This window comes from Euprymna scolopes, chromosome 28 (genome assembly GCF_053919585.1).
Source record: "Euprymna scolopes isolate OS-2025 chromosome 28, ASM5391958v1, whole genome shotgun sequence".
Taxonomy (NCBI): Eukaryota; Metazoa; Mollusca; class Cephalopoda; order Sepiida; family Sepiolidae; genus Euprymna; species Euprymna scolopes.
Window position 1 is genome coordinate 28235364 of NC_136509.1, and position 15075 is coordinate 28250438.

The 15075-nt window shown below is 31.3% G+C and overlaps 1 pseudogene across 1 annotated transcript; it reads right to left on the reverse strand.

The window, feature by feature from the left end:
- Positions 1-5589: 5589 nt before the first annotated feature.
- LOC145249538 (histone H5 pseudogene) lies at positions 5590-6859 on the reverse strand (annotated as a pseudogene). The gene has a single exon (XR_013863544.1). The product of XR_013863544.1 is annotated as a histone H5 pseudogene (transcript).
- Between the last annotated feature and the right edge of the window lie 8216 nt (positions 6860-15075).

Genomic DNA, 15075 nt, shown 5'->3' on the forward strand with positions numbered 1-15075 from the left:
GAGGCAGGGGTGGTATTCGAAAGCTGTTCTTAACATGGGGTCGTTAGGGATGTTTATACTACGTTGGGCAGGTTGTAAAAAATATCTTTTAATCAAAAAGATTGTAAACATAGAATTTGTTTTGAAAATAATTGAAAAATATTGCAAAATGTGGCTAACGTACACGAGTGAGGCCCTTCTAGCGAAATACGCATCGGCTCCGATGTTGTACGCAGTTCATTTGAGGAAGTCTTTACTATTCCGAAAAGGAAGATTTGACGTGTGCGCTCCCTTTTTTTTTTTACAATTATTTTGGATGGATATTTTTTAGGGCCGTTATTAGTTTTTGCTTGGTCAGGGTTTTTTTTTGGGGGGGGGGCGGAGATTATAGTTATAGTAAAATTGGTGCAAGTCCAGAGTAGCACTTGTGGCGATAAACAAAAACTTTTATGAGTACCTTTGGTATTTTTTTAGACTCCACAATTTTCTTTTAAATGACGACTTATTTAGGTTTTCGACTATGCTGAATACGGAAATCGCATGGAAATTTTGCTGAAATAAGTAGTTATTGAGATATAAAAAGTTGTATTATGAATTGTATTCTTTGGCTGCCATCTTTGTTACGCGCGTAGATTTGTTTATGAAACGCGTGCAAAAAGATGTCCGCCAAAGAATACAATGCATAATACAACTTTTTATATTTCGATAACTACTAATTTCTGCAAAATTTCAATGCGATTTCCATATTCAGCATAGTCGAAAACCTATAAAAGTCGTCATTTAAAAGAAAATTGTGGAGGTGGACGACGACCTAATCTACCTTTTATTACCTTGAATTATTATTCAATAAAATGATAATCCTACTTGGCGAGAACACGAATGTTTTTTTGTTTTAAGGATTATTTTTTATTCAAAACGTAAAAAATAAAAAATTTCAATTTGGTTTGAAATTTGCTATTTCCAGATTATTTATTTTTGTACTTCATGCACTTATCCGTGCTAAAATAATAACGTTATTATTTAAAAAGAACCTTACAATTAACATAAAACTTTAATTAAACTTAGAAATACCATTTAAAAAATAGCGCGGATCAGTAAGTGCATTAGCACTTTTTTTTGTTGTTTTTTTTTTATCCGGATTTAACAAACAAATAAAATGAAAAAAGAAAACATTTTGGTGCTTATGCACTTATGTTACCGTGATTTTTTTTTAATGATTCAAGTGCCTCCCCCAATGTTTGAAGTGTTTCTAATTTTTGGAACTCGTATCCCCCCCCCCCAAAAAAAAAAAAACAACACGGCAAGAAAAAAAGTATCGGTACGACGACGGTACTTGTATAGTTTAATCAAGACATTAAAAAATGAAAACAGAAAAAAAGTTTAAATTGTACGTATCCGTTATGGAAGAATTTTTGGGTTTGTATTACTGTACACATAGATTCGAAAAAGTTGTCAAAAAAACAAATATATAACAAATAAATGTTATCAAAGGCAAGATAAGTTAGTTTTCTACCTAACTGGATATATTCTTTGTGTTTTTATTCAATGTAACATGTTTATTCAGCTCGAAAAACATGCAGTGTTTACCGATGTATTGGAAAATTCAAAATGGCGGCCGACTGTCTGTTTAACACGGTAAGTTTGGGAAAAGATGTTATAAATAATAAACTAGACAAAATACTATTAAAAAAACACCGAATATGTCAACTTATGTCACGGTAACATATATTGAGCGAATTTCTAACAGTATTTTGTCTAGTTTATTATTTATAATACCTTTTCCCAAACTTCCCCTCTCCGAGAGAGAGTCGGCCGCCATTTTTGAATTTTCCAATACATCGGTAAACACTGCATGTTTTTCGAGCTGAATAAACATGTTACATTGAATAAAAACACAAAAAATATATCCAGTTAGGTAGAAAACTAACTTATCTTGCCTTTGATAATATTTATTTGTTATATATTTGTTTTTTGACAACTTTTTCGAATCTATGTGTACAGTAATACAAACCCGAATTTTTTTTTTTTTTTCGGCAAAATAACAATTTATGATACCGAGCAAAGGTTCGATGTTTAGGAAGAAAAGCTATTATTAAAGATGGGGGGAGGGGCGTTTTAAATTCAGTTATCTCCCCGTGGCGTGTTCAAAACATTCTGAAACACCATCATCTCGGTAGCCGTACTTCAACGCGCTCTCATAAAAACGCGTTTTTCCGGTGTAAAAAAACAAAAAAAAAAAACTACTCGATCAAATCAAAGTAAAGTTGTCAAAAAACAAATATATAAACAAATAAATGTTATTAAAAGCAAGATAAGTTACTTTTATACCTAACTGAACAATTTTCTAGTGTTTTTAATTAATGTAACATGTTTATTCAGCCCCCAAAACAGTATGTATTGAAAAATTTAAAATGGCAAGTTTAGGAAAAGGAGTTATAAATAAAAAACTAGACAAAATAATGTTAGAAACTAGTTCAATATGTTAGCGTAACAAAGGCTGACATATATTGGGGGGGGGGTAACAGTATTTGGCATATTTTTTTTTATTTGTAACTCCTTTTCCTAAACTTACCGTGTGAAAGAGAGTTGGGAGCCATTTTAAATTTTCAAATACATCGGTAAACACTGTTTTTCGAGCTAAATAAACATGTTACATTAAAAAAACATTAAAAACATATCCGTTAGGTAGAAAAGTAACTTACCTTAACATTTATGGTAATCGTGAAGAAAGAGAGAGCCTGTTTCCTCCGTTCGACTATAGGTAGCGTTACTGTCTGTCCACCCAGTTACGGAAGTACAAAATGTATATAATGCCACCCTTGAAATAAAAATAAATGTTTTTGTTATATTTTAATTTTAAACATGTTTCTTTTTTTTTTTGTGCAAACATATTTAAGTTTTATTTTTCCAAACATTTACGTTTTGATGCTTGTTTATTTTTAAACATTTACGTTTTTTTTTTTGCAAGCATAAACTAAATGTTTTTGCTATATTTTTCTTTTAAACATATTTATGGGTACAACCGTTTTTCCGCGAGTATTTTTTACGCTCTTATGATAATAAAAAAAATCAACGTTTTTTCTTTTATCTTTTTTATGGACCCCCCCCCCTTTTTTCTTAATTTTTCTGCACTTATTTTACCTTTTCCGCAAGTATTTGAAAAAGGATATTGTAAAACCTGAATCTTACTTGAAACTACTATTAAAAAATAGCGCGGTACCAATAAGTGCATAAGCAAACTTTTCAAAAAGAAAAATATTTCAAAAATATTTAGTTTATGCTTGCAACCCCCCCCCCAAAAAAAAACCGTAAATGTTTTAAAATAAACAAGCAACAACACGTAAATGTTTGGAAAAATAAAACTTAAATATGCTTGCAAAAACAAACAAAAAAAACGTAAATATGTTTGAAAAAACAAAAAACAAAACTTAAATATGTTTGCACCCCCCCAAAAAAAAAACCATGTTTAAAATTAAAATATAACAAAAACATTTATTTTTATTTCAAGGGTGGCATTATATACATTTTGTGCTTCCGTAACTGGGTGGACAGACAGTAACGCCACCTATAGTCAAACGGAGGAAACAGGCTCTCTCTTTCTTCACGATTACCACATTTATTTGTTATGTATGTTTTTTGACTTGTTTGAATATTCGTGTACAGTAATAAAAACCCGACTTTTGTTTTTCTCGGAGAACTTCAGTTCAAAACGAATACGTACAATATAACCTTTTCTCGATATTTTTTATTTTTTAATGTCTGGATTAAAGTGCACAAGTACCAAAATATCCATAAAAAGACACGGCCAAAAGAACCCCCCCCCCAAAAAAAAAAAAAACATATATCAAAATAATCAGAAAAACGCAAAGTTCAACCCAAAATAATCAGAAAATGAAAATATCGAAAAGTTTAAATTGTACGTATCCGTTATGGAATGAAGTTCTCCGGAAAAAAATTTCACCAAGTAGTTTTTTTACAGCGAAAACACAATTTGTTATGATACCGAGCAAAAGCTTCGATTTTGAGGGGAAAGATGGGGAGGGAGTGCCGGCGCTTTCTATAGAGTTATCTCCCGTGGCGTTTCCAAAATTCAAAGAAAAATTTAGAACAAATCCAAGACGTTTGCCTTCAACGCGCTCTCATAAAAACGTGTTGGAGGTTAACAATCCTGGCACTTTTCAAAAATCGCTATAAAAAAACATGGCGGACGACCTACGTATGACACCGAAAGTAATTAACGCTCCCTGACGTGTCTGGAAATTTATTTGTTTACATTTTTTTGCCATACTTTTATTCTTAAACCAAACATGCATTTGGTACTAGTGCAGTTTTGCCAACGCGAGAAATACGAACTTAAAAATAAAAATTTTGGGTTTGTATTACTTACTGTACACATAAATTCGAAAAAGTTGTCAAAAAACAAATATAGAACAAATAAATGTTATCAAAGGCAAGATAAGTTACTTTTCTACCAAATTGGATATAATTTTCGTGTTTAGTGTTTACCGATGTATTGGAAAATTCAAAATGGCGCCCGACACTCTCTTTAACACGGTAAGTTCAGGAAAAGATGTTATAAATAATAAACTAGACAAAATACTGTTAGAAATTCGCTCAATATATGTTACCGTGACATAAGTTGACATATTCGGTGTTTTTTAATAGTATTTTGTCTAGTTTATTTTTATAATACCTTTTCCCAAACTTACCATGTTAAAGAGAGTGTCGGGCGCCATTTTGAATTTTCCAATACATCGGTAAACACTGCATGTTTTTCGAGCTGAATAAACATGTTACATTGAATAAAAACAAAAAATATATCTAATTTGGTAGAAAAGTAACTTATCTTGCCTTTGATAACATTTATTTGTTCTATATTTGTTTTTTGACAACTTTTTCGAATCTATGTGCACAGTAATACAAACCCGAAAACTCAAAATGGCGTCCGACTCTCTTTAACACGGTAAGTTTGTTAAAAGGTGTTATAAATAATAAACTAGACATAATACTATTAAAAAAACACCGAATATTATGTCACAGTAACATATATTGAGCAAATTTTTAACAGTATTTTGTCTAGTTTATTATTTAAACACCTTCGTGTTAAAGAGTCGGGCGTCATTTTTAATTTTCCATTACATCGATAAACATGTTACATTAAATAATTATATCCAGTTTGGTAGAAAAGTAACTTGTCTTTGATAAACATTTGTTATATATTTGTTTTTTGACAACTTTTTCGAATCTATGTGTACAATAATAAAAACCCGACTAACTGAAATGGTTTTAGTGTTTTGCTTTTTTTTTTTTTTAACACTTGTTTTAAAAGCGCTTTTAGTGTATAGTTTTTAACTTAGAAACAAGCACGGTGTCAGATGTCACGTGACTTCAGATTTCCTCATAACTTGGTTCGTCTGCTAGACCTACATCTTTTAAACAGGATTAAAGAGACGTGAATCGAAATTGTGGGACCGAAAGTGGGGGGGGGGGTGTCATGCGATGATGCACAAAGGTAAAAAAACACAACATGCAATAATAGAAAAACACAAAAACATGCAATAAGAATAGAAAAACACAAAAACATGCAAACTAAAGACAAAAAGATGAAACTTTGTTTAAAATTTCGTTTATGTCGAGATGAAGGATGGAATATTTACAAATGGACATGTGTATTATGTGGAATAAAAAAAAAAGAGTTCAATTAATGAAATGAAAATATTTACAAGTCTGTTTTTTGTATAAATAATTTGTTTTGTTTTTTAAGTCATTTTAAAGTCTTTTTTACTTTTTGGATTTTTTTGCTGCTTTAGGCTTTTTTGCTTTAGCAGCTTTTTTGGCGGCGGGTTTTTTTGCTTTCTTTTGGGGTTTTGCCTTTTTCGCGGGTTTTGGTTTGGCGACTTTAGGTTTTTTCGCCTTAACCTTCTTCGGACTCTTCTTGGTGGTCGCCTTGGCTTTCTTCGGAGATTTCGCTTTCTTTACAGTTTTCTTGGTGGGTTTCTTGGTTTTCTTTTCAGATTTCTTTTCTCCCAATCTGAAAGAACCTGAAGCTCCGGTTCCCTTGGATTGTTTCAACACACCACTGCCAACAGCTCTCCTCAGGGCAAGTTTCAGTTGGGCACCGGCTACTTTATCATCGTTAACTTTGTAGTTTTTAACGATGTATTTTGCGATAGCCTGGCGAGAAGATCCTTTCTTTTCTTTCAAAGAGGTGATTGCTGCCACGATCATTTGTTGGTAAGATGGGTGAGAAGCGGGTTTCTTTGGTTTTGAGGCCTTTTTTGCTTTTGCCACCTTAGCAGGGGCTGGAGCAGCTTCAGTATCAGCCATTATAGTGATGAGAGTTTAGAAATGCGTAACGACGTAAACTGTGCAGAAGTTGAGGGAAAACTGGTAACTCTGCGGCGAGCATCTCTATTTATACACAATGCGCGGACGTAGTTGTAGACATACAACAAAAGTGACGCTCTCGCAACAAAATGGCAGCTATTCAACGTCATATGTGTTTTTTCTCTACACATTTATCACTCAATACGATGTCGTTCATTTTAAAAAAACATTTACTTAACTGTTTTACATCAATCCTAAAACATTCGCTTACAATCCTTTAAAACAATTAAAGCCTCGAACATTTTCCCTGATTTATTATTTCAAATAATAGGACGTCGTGTCGGTTCATTGAAGTCAGGGTGGCTTTCATTAAAACTTAAAAATTATTAAATCCATGAAATATTTTCGCCTTTTTTCTTCGACAAACTAAAATATAATCATATATCGACAATTTGGAGAAAAATCAACTTCTGACATTTCCATATACGCCAGTTATACGCGGTCTGATTACAATAACAAACACAATATCCTTTTCAGCACCGCCATTTTTTCTCGCTTACATTTTAACCGATATGAAATATATTTTTTTTAAATCTTTCTTAAAACTTCATCGATCATTCCAACCTGATTTACATATTTGTAGATAATTAATTTTTGTTGGGGATAAAATTCTCAAATTATACTTAATTTTATTTATATTTTGAAAATTCTGTCTGTTCAAATCTGCGGCCACCGTTATTCTTCAGAGTTCTTACGTAGGAAGATACTTAGGTAATTATTGAACGTTCGTATGAAATAAATATAAGTTTTATTTAAAAATACGTTTTTATTAAGAATACACAATTTTGAGTAACCCGATTTTGTTATATTTTTTATTAAACCAATATAATTTCTTTTAAACCTTAAACAGCAATATATAAAATGACGGCTTTTAATTAGTTAAGTCTACACTTCGAAGGGGGGAAATGGAGAAAAAGCTCTTAAGTTTGGTTTTCATTTATTTTTGTTCTTTTTCGATCAGTTTTATTTATTTATTCTTTCAGGTTTTAATTTTTTAATTTACATTTATTTTTTAAGTTTTCACATCTTGAAACGGAGAAAATGCGCCCCTAAAAAGGGGGAGAGTGGGAAAAATCGCTTTGCTTTTGCTCAGTTTTTAACAAACACAACGAACAACTCCTTCGGGACAAGATCAAAGTGTAGTATCTGTTTTTCAGATGCTGCAGTTGCTGCACTTCAATTTCTTGTTCTCTGTCAGTGAAAGAGAAATCTTTCTCGACTGAAACAATTTTTATTTTTGTTCCTTTTCTCCACATTAAAAAACGACCCTGGTGTCTAACTCTGTCCTGTGGGGAGGCATTGTAAATAGGAACTATTTAATCTTTTGAACAAAACAGCTTTTTTTTTTTCTTTTCTTTTTTTTTTTTTTTTTTTTTCAAAGAAAGATTTTATACGTCATTTTATTTTTACTTTTATATATTTTAATGAGGGAATTTAGTTTAGACACAAGGTCCGTTTAAAATGTAAGAAAAGGTCAATTTAAAAAAAATGGAGTATACTCCGAATAGGATAAAATTGAAAATTGACCCAGTCGAGAAGGATTTCCCGCCTTCGAATTTAGGTAAAAATGGCACCGGCAAAAATAGCAAAAGTGAATAATAGGTACGAACAAAATGAATGCCGATGATCAAAGTGTAAACATTTTGACCCCCACTTTACTAAAAAATTTACCAAAAATCAGGAAATTAATGAAATTTTCAGTATTTATCAAATAATGATCACGGAATATAATGAAACCATTATTTTCATTTGAATCCGACTGGAAATGTAGTGTACGTATTATTTTGTTTAAACAAAAAACACCTTCACTAAAGTTATGATTTTCAGTAGAAAAAAAAATGAAGGGTTTGTATTACTGTACACATAGATTCGAAAAAGTTGTAAAAAAAACAAAAACATATATAACAAATAAATGTTATCAAAGACAAGATAAGTTACTTTTCTACCTAACTGGATATGTTTTTAGTGTTTTTATTTAATGTAACATGTTTATTCAGCTCGAAAGCATACAATGTTTACCGATGTATTTGAAAATTAAAAATGACGCCCGGCTCTCTCCTTGACACGGTAAGTTTAGGAAAAGGAGTTAAAAATAAAAAAATATACAAAATAATGTCAAATCCCACCGAACATATGACCGATAAGTCATAAAGTTTGAATTTCTTAGTAAAATAAAAATCAATTTACATGATTTTCTTTTTAAGGACATCTTTGCTTCATTAAGTGTTAAGTGAGAACAAAAATAAAATGTTGACATGTGGATCACATGTTGGGATTCTCAATAATCGCTCAAAAATAAAAAATTAAACAAAATACTGAGGTAGATTAGTTTTAAAAATAGTCCCCCCCTCCAAGAAAAAAAGTATGTTTTATAATTGCTATTTGAGAACTAAGTGGAATCAACCAGTCCTATGAATACCACTGGGTTCAGAGACTAAAGAGAGACATTCATACCATGTTTAACCACATGCTAGGAACACGTTCCTCTCATACTACTTTAGTGGCTTCTGTATTCTTTATGATAAATACGTATTATATTTTATACACTTTGCACTACTTGTGGTTGCTTTTATTTGTGACCCCAAGCACAGGTCTACAACAATAATCCACATGTTGCATAGGGGTGGGGATCATAGCGGGAACAAGACACATAAAGGAGGATGAGACATTTATATAACAGTGTATATGGCGACGACAATGACAATTCGTGGAAATTTCATATTATTAATAGGAGTTGATATAAAGAGAAACGTAGACTTCTTTTAAACACAGAAAAGAGATACATCACTGACGACACTTTTGAAGGGGTTTCCTGTAAGTTCTTTTACAAAGACGAAGACAAAACACATTACCTTGCGGTTGAAATGACAATGAAGACAAAGGCTTATAAACAACATGATGACATTTATTCCAGCTAGATGAGCATGATCAGGTATTTGATTTGTTCTCCCCTATCTTCCCAGCTTTCGAAAGGGGCTTAGGCTAACTCTCCTCCTTTGACTGTTCGGAACTCAACTCCTGAACCTGACTCTGATCTGATTTCTAACCCTAACTTAACTGAATATATTGAATCTATCTTTCTTTGTGACGTCAGAATGTGCTAAAATATGTGAATGTTTTTTTCATGTGGATTTTAAATATTTCATATGACTCCAATATGTTTCTGTCAACACAAAGACATTCCTTAATTTCCATTGTCCTAACTCTGACCTAACTAATTGTATAGTTATTTTTAATATAATGGACAAATCTACTGCAATACTCATAGTGGCTCATCCCTGCATAGTTCTCAGTAAAATAAAGCTTCTTTCAAGCATCCTCAGACTTGGGCTTTTTTCATTACAATTTATTTTACAGAGAATGGAGAAATACTTGAAATCTGAACGTCTGGATTTAGATCTAAAAAAAAAATGGATGCTGCCAACACATGGCAACACTGGAAGAGGCCATTCAACATATTCCTCAGGGTGGCTAGCGGTTCACAACTAATGGACGAGTTAAAACTCGATTTATTAATTGACCTGGTGTCTCCGGTAATATTCAAATACATTTCTGACATTAATGATTACCAAACAATCATGAACATCCTCGAGGAAGTTTTTGTTTGGCCTAAAAACAGCATCTTCTGCCGGCATTTATTGGCAACTTGTCACGAACCATTAAAAGCATGGACCAATATCTACAGTACTTGGAAGAACTCGCCAAGGACTTTGATTTCCAGGTTGTGATGGTGATACAAGCTAGGAATGAGTACATCAGGGATGTATTTATAAACAAAATTTTTTCATCCCACATCAGACAGAGGCTTCTGGAGAACAAGAAATTTGACTTACGTACTACGTACGATGAAGCTCTCATGCTCGAAATAGTCCCAAAACAATTGACAACATATGCTTAGATGGACTCTGTGACTGTGTCTATATCCACAGCTAAAACAGAAGAAAAAGAAGAGAATGACCAGTTTAAATGCGAGGAGCAAGCCACAGTAGCAGCACTCTCAGGACAGAAATGCTTCTTCTGTGGAAACCCAAGATATAATCTAACGAGGTGCTCTGCCAGAAATTCAGTATATAAAACCTGTAAAAAGATGAGGCATTTCACATGTGTCTGCAGAGTTCTAACAGTTGTTGCTATAAATTATGGCAAGTCTTTTCTGGCTCCATTACTTCCTTAAATTTCCCAGAGTCTATCTTGTTCATCGTTATGGGGGAGGGGGGAATCAAAGGTGATAAAAATCGTCGATACTGGAAGCTCTGAAAATTTCATCCATCCTGATAAAGTTAAGATACTCAGGTTAGCAGTCTTGCAAAATTTCTGAGAGAATTTTGATGGCCAGCAGTTCTCATTCATCCTCTACTCGTGGACATTGTGTTATATCTCTGATTTTGAATGAAGGGAGTATGATAATGTCAAGCTATCGATTATGGTTGGCTTTTGCAGTGACATTATTCTCAGGCTTAAATTGCTAAACCAATATTCTTCAGTAGAAATACCTGTTTGTTGACTGACCGCCATTAAAAATGTCCCTTATCCCCTCTTTACAAGCCCAACCTGTCACCCAATAGCAGTTAAATCCAGGAGACATACGCTACCCAATGCTGAATTAATTAAATCAAAAATAACCCGTATGCTAAAGGAAGGTATTATAGAGACCTCTCAATCTCCATGGTGAACCCAAATGCTTGTGGTGTCTCCTGAGAACCACAAGAAGAGATTCGTTGTGGAGTGCTCTCAAACGATAAACCGGTTAAATCTCCTAGATGCTTATACTCTTTTTCGAATGAAGGACATGGCAAATGAGATTGCCACATACTCTTAACCAGTGTTTATCATCAAATTGCCAAACCCGAAGAATAAAATACACAGCTTTCAAAGCTTTCGGATCCTCTACAAATTTCATTGATAGGTAGAAGAGTAACTTATTTTACCTTGTTATATATTTGAATTTTTGGGTTTGTATTACTGTACACATGGATTCGAAAAAGTTGTCAAAAAACAAATATATAATAAATAAATATTATCAAAGGCAAGATAAGTTACTTTTCTACCAAACTGGATACATTTTTTTGTTTTTATTCAATGTAACATGTTTATTCAGATCGAAAAGCATGCAGTGTTTACCGATATATTGGAAAATTCAAAATGGCGCCCGACACTCTCTTTAACATGGTAAGTTTGGGAAAAGGTGTTATAAATAATAAACTAGACAAAATACTATTAAAAAACACCGAATATATGTCAACTTATGTCACGGTAACATATAATGAGCGAATTTCTAACAGTATTTTGTCTAGTTTATTATTTATAACATCTTTTCCTGAACTTACCGTGTTAAAGAGAGTGTCGGGCGTCATTTTGAATTTTCCAATACATCGGTAAACACTGTATGCTTTTCGAGCTGAATAATATTACATTGAATAAAAACACGAAAAATATATCCAGTTAGCTAGAAAAGTAACTTATCTTGCCTTTGATAACATTTATTTGTTATATATTTGTTTTTTGACAACTTTTTCGAATCTATGTGTACAGTAATACAAACCCGAATTTTTTTACCACTTTTTCAAATCTCTCAATCGTAAAACAAACCCAATTATTTTTCAATAATAGGAAATCCACTGTTTGAGACGCATTCGATATTAAGAATTTAAAATTTAACGGTTGAAAAGACGAGACGATTGCAAAATTGATTTTAATAAACATTTCTATTTATTAAAATAAAATAGGAAATTATTTTTTTTTTTCAAATTTTCGAATAATATTCTTCAAGAAATACATTTTACATGTCATGGTGGAGGTAACACTCGGCATGTTCTCGCAGGTTGAAAGTTGAGGTTAAACAATATCTAAATGTCCAGTAACAGTGTTTAACGTTTGGTCCAACGCATGGGTCAATAATATTAGTTTGAAATATGTTAAATATTACAACAAAAAAAAAAAAAATAGAAAACAAAATAAAAAAACATTGCTAATGACAATAAAAAATATATAAACAAAATAAAAAATAAACAAAATAAAAAGAAAAATATAAACAAAATAAAAAACATTGCTAATGACAATAAAAAATATATAAACAAAATAAAAAATAAACAAAATAAAAAACATTGCTAATGACAATAAAAAATATATAAACAAAATAAAAAATAAACAAAATAAAAAACATTGCTAATGACAATAAAAAATATATAAACAAAATAAAAAATAAACAAAATAAAAAACATTGCTAATGACAATAAAAAATATATAAACAAAATAAAAAATAAACAAAATAAAAAAACATTGCTAATGACAATAAAAAATATATAAACAAAATAAAATATAAACAAAATAAAAAACATTGCTAATGACAATAAAAAATATATAAACAAAATAAAAAATAAACAAAATAAAAAGAAAAATATAAACAAAATAAAAAACATTGCTAATGACAATAAAAAATATATAAACAAAATAAAAAATAAACAAAATAAAAAACATTGCTAATGACAATAAAAAATATATAAACAAAATAAAAAATAAACAAAATAAAAAACATTGCTAATGACAATAAAAAATATATAAACAAAATAAAAAATAAACAAAATAAAAAACATTGCTAATGACAATAAAAAATATATAAACAAAATAAAAAATAAACAAAATAAAAAGAAAAATATAAACAAAATAAAAAACATTGCTAATGACAATAAAAAATATATAAACAAAATAAAAAATAAACAAAATAAAAAACATTGCTAATGACAATAAAAGAAAAGAAAATATAAACAAAATAAAAAGAAAAAAGAAAATATAAACAATAAAAAATATAAATGTTGTTAATAGATGCTGTTCTTAGCTTTTTAAGCTTTTCTTGGCCTTTTGGCCAAGCAAACACTCCATTTTTACTTTAGTTACAAAGACCCTGCAACACTCCCCTCCCCAGATCTTATAGGGCCTTGTGCCTAAATTTGTTTTGTCTTTTGGAGATTTTACTTTTTAAATTTTTAAATTTTATATTGAAATTTTTTGAATTGTAATTTTTCTTTAAAACGGAATAAATTAAATATGTAGACCAAAGTGTAGTATCTGTTCTTACTACATGCTGTACTTATGTTTGTAACTTTGTGATATAAAGTGGGGGATCACTTTTCTGTATTAATTTAATATAAAATGATCACCCACTTTACAACCAGTCAGTCTCAAAGCCATTCAAGTCATTCTCCAGATCATTCAAGTTGTTTTTGAAGGATTCCAGTTACTTTTTAAGCATTCAAGTCATTCTTAAGGTCAATCAATTCATCCTTAAGTTCATTGAAGTCATTCTAAGTCATTTACTTTTTATTTAAGTCATTTCAGCCCATTTTTCGGTCATTTTAGTTTATCTTTAAGAATTTCATGTCAATCCTACATTCATGCATTCATTACACGAGAGCACGCAACTAATGGCTATCGGCCTTGTTTTTTTCAAATTAACAAATTGAAATTAAATTTAACGGCTGTTGTTTCTATGGGCTATGCCGATATAATTGTGCAACTTGACAGAAAAATCTTATGCAGCAATTTTGACTTGTCAATCTTGCTTCTAATAAAGAGTTACCTGGCCAAGTACTGGTGCATAAATTGTAGCCGAATGCCAGGCCTCTTCACGCACTCTTTAATATCTTGCCATGGATGCTGTGTTCTGAGTATATACATTGGGATCTTCCTGGTCCACAAAATGTTTGTGAATGGTTAACCATGTGGTGTGTAAAGTTCTGGCTGAGGTTGCTGTATGCCTTCCAAGACTCATAAAGATGGACCTTGACAGAATACATTCTTTTTTTATTAGAGGAAGTAACGTCCTCATTTCTCTGTTCGTCATGGCCCGTCAGAGCGAGCACAAAACTACGTTTGGAAATTATCCACGAAAAAAAAATTTGACTGCGGTGGAAATACTCAAATTATCCATCACTGTCTTGTGATCTTACAGGTAGCTTAGAAAATGATTAATAAATAGAATTAAGGTTCTCCTGTAGAAAACATCTCCCTGAACTAATTTCGGTGTTTCTCGCTTACATTTCCCTATTCCAAATTCGTAGCAGCGGGCCGATATCTAAACTTTTTTTTTTCTACCAAAACGGTCATTAACAATGTTTTTTTTTTTTGTTTTTGTTAAGTTAAACATATTTCAGACTGATAAATTATTTCACAATAAAAATGAAAACAATTTTTTTTATTTTGAATTATAGGTTTGTTTTACAATCCACAGAGGTACAAAAACAAGTTGTCAAAAAACAAATATATAACAAATAAATGTTTATCAAAGGCAAGATAAGTTATTTTTCTCTCTAATTGAATAAGTTTTTATTGTTTTTTTTAAATTTAATGTAAAAAGTTTATTCGATTCAAAATACATGTCATGTTAAGAGCTATCTGTATCTCTTCAGCCTTTAAGGTTGGATTTGGAATGTCCAAATTTTAGTAACTATTCTTCAGCCGACAAGTTCGAATTTAGAACTTTCCTCAGAAGATTTGATTTCTGTAACACCAATTTGGGGGTGGCAGATAAATTGCTTCTCCTTAAATCTAAGTTGAAGGGGAAAGCCTACGACTTAATCTCTCATATGGATGTCACCCCCGACAATTGTATTGTTGCCTTAAATTGTTTGCGGGAGAAATTTCTGAATCCTTCCTTTTTCAAAGATCGAATATTAGAGGAAATAATCACTCAGGCGGTAAAGATAACGGAAT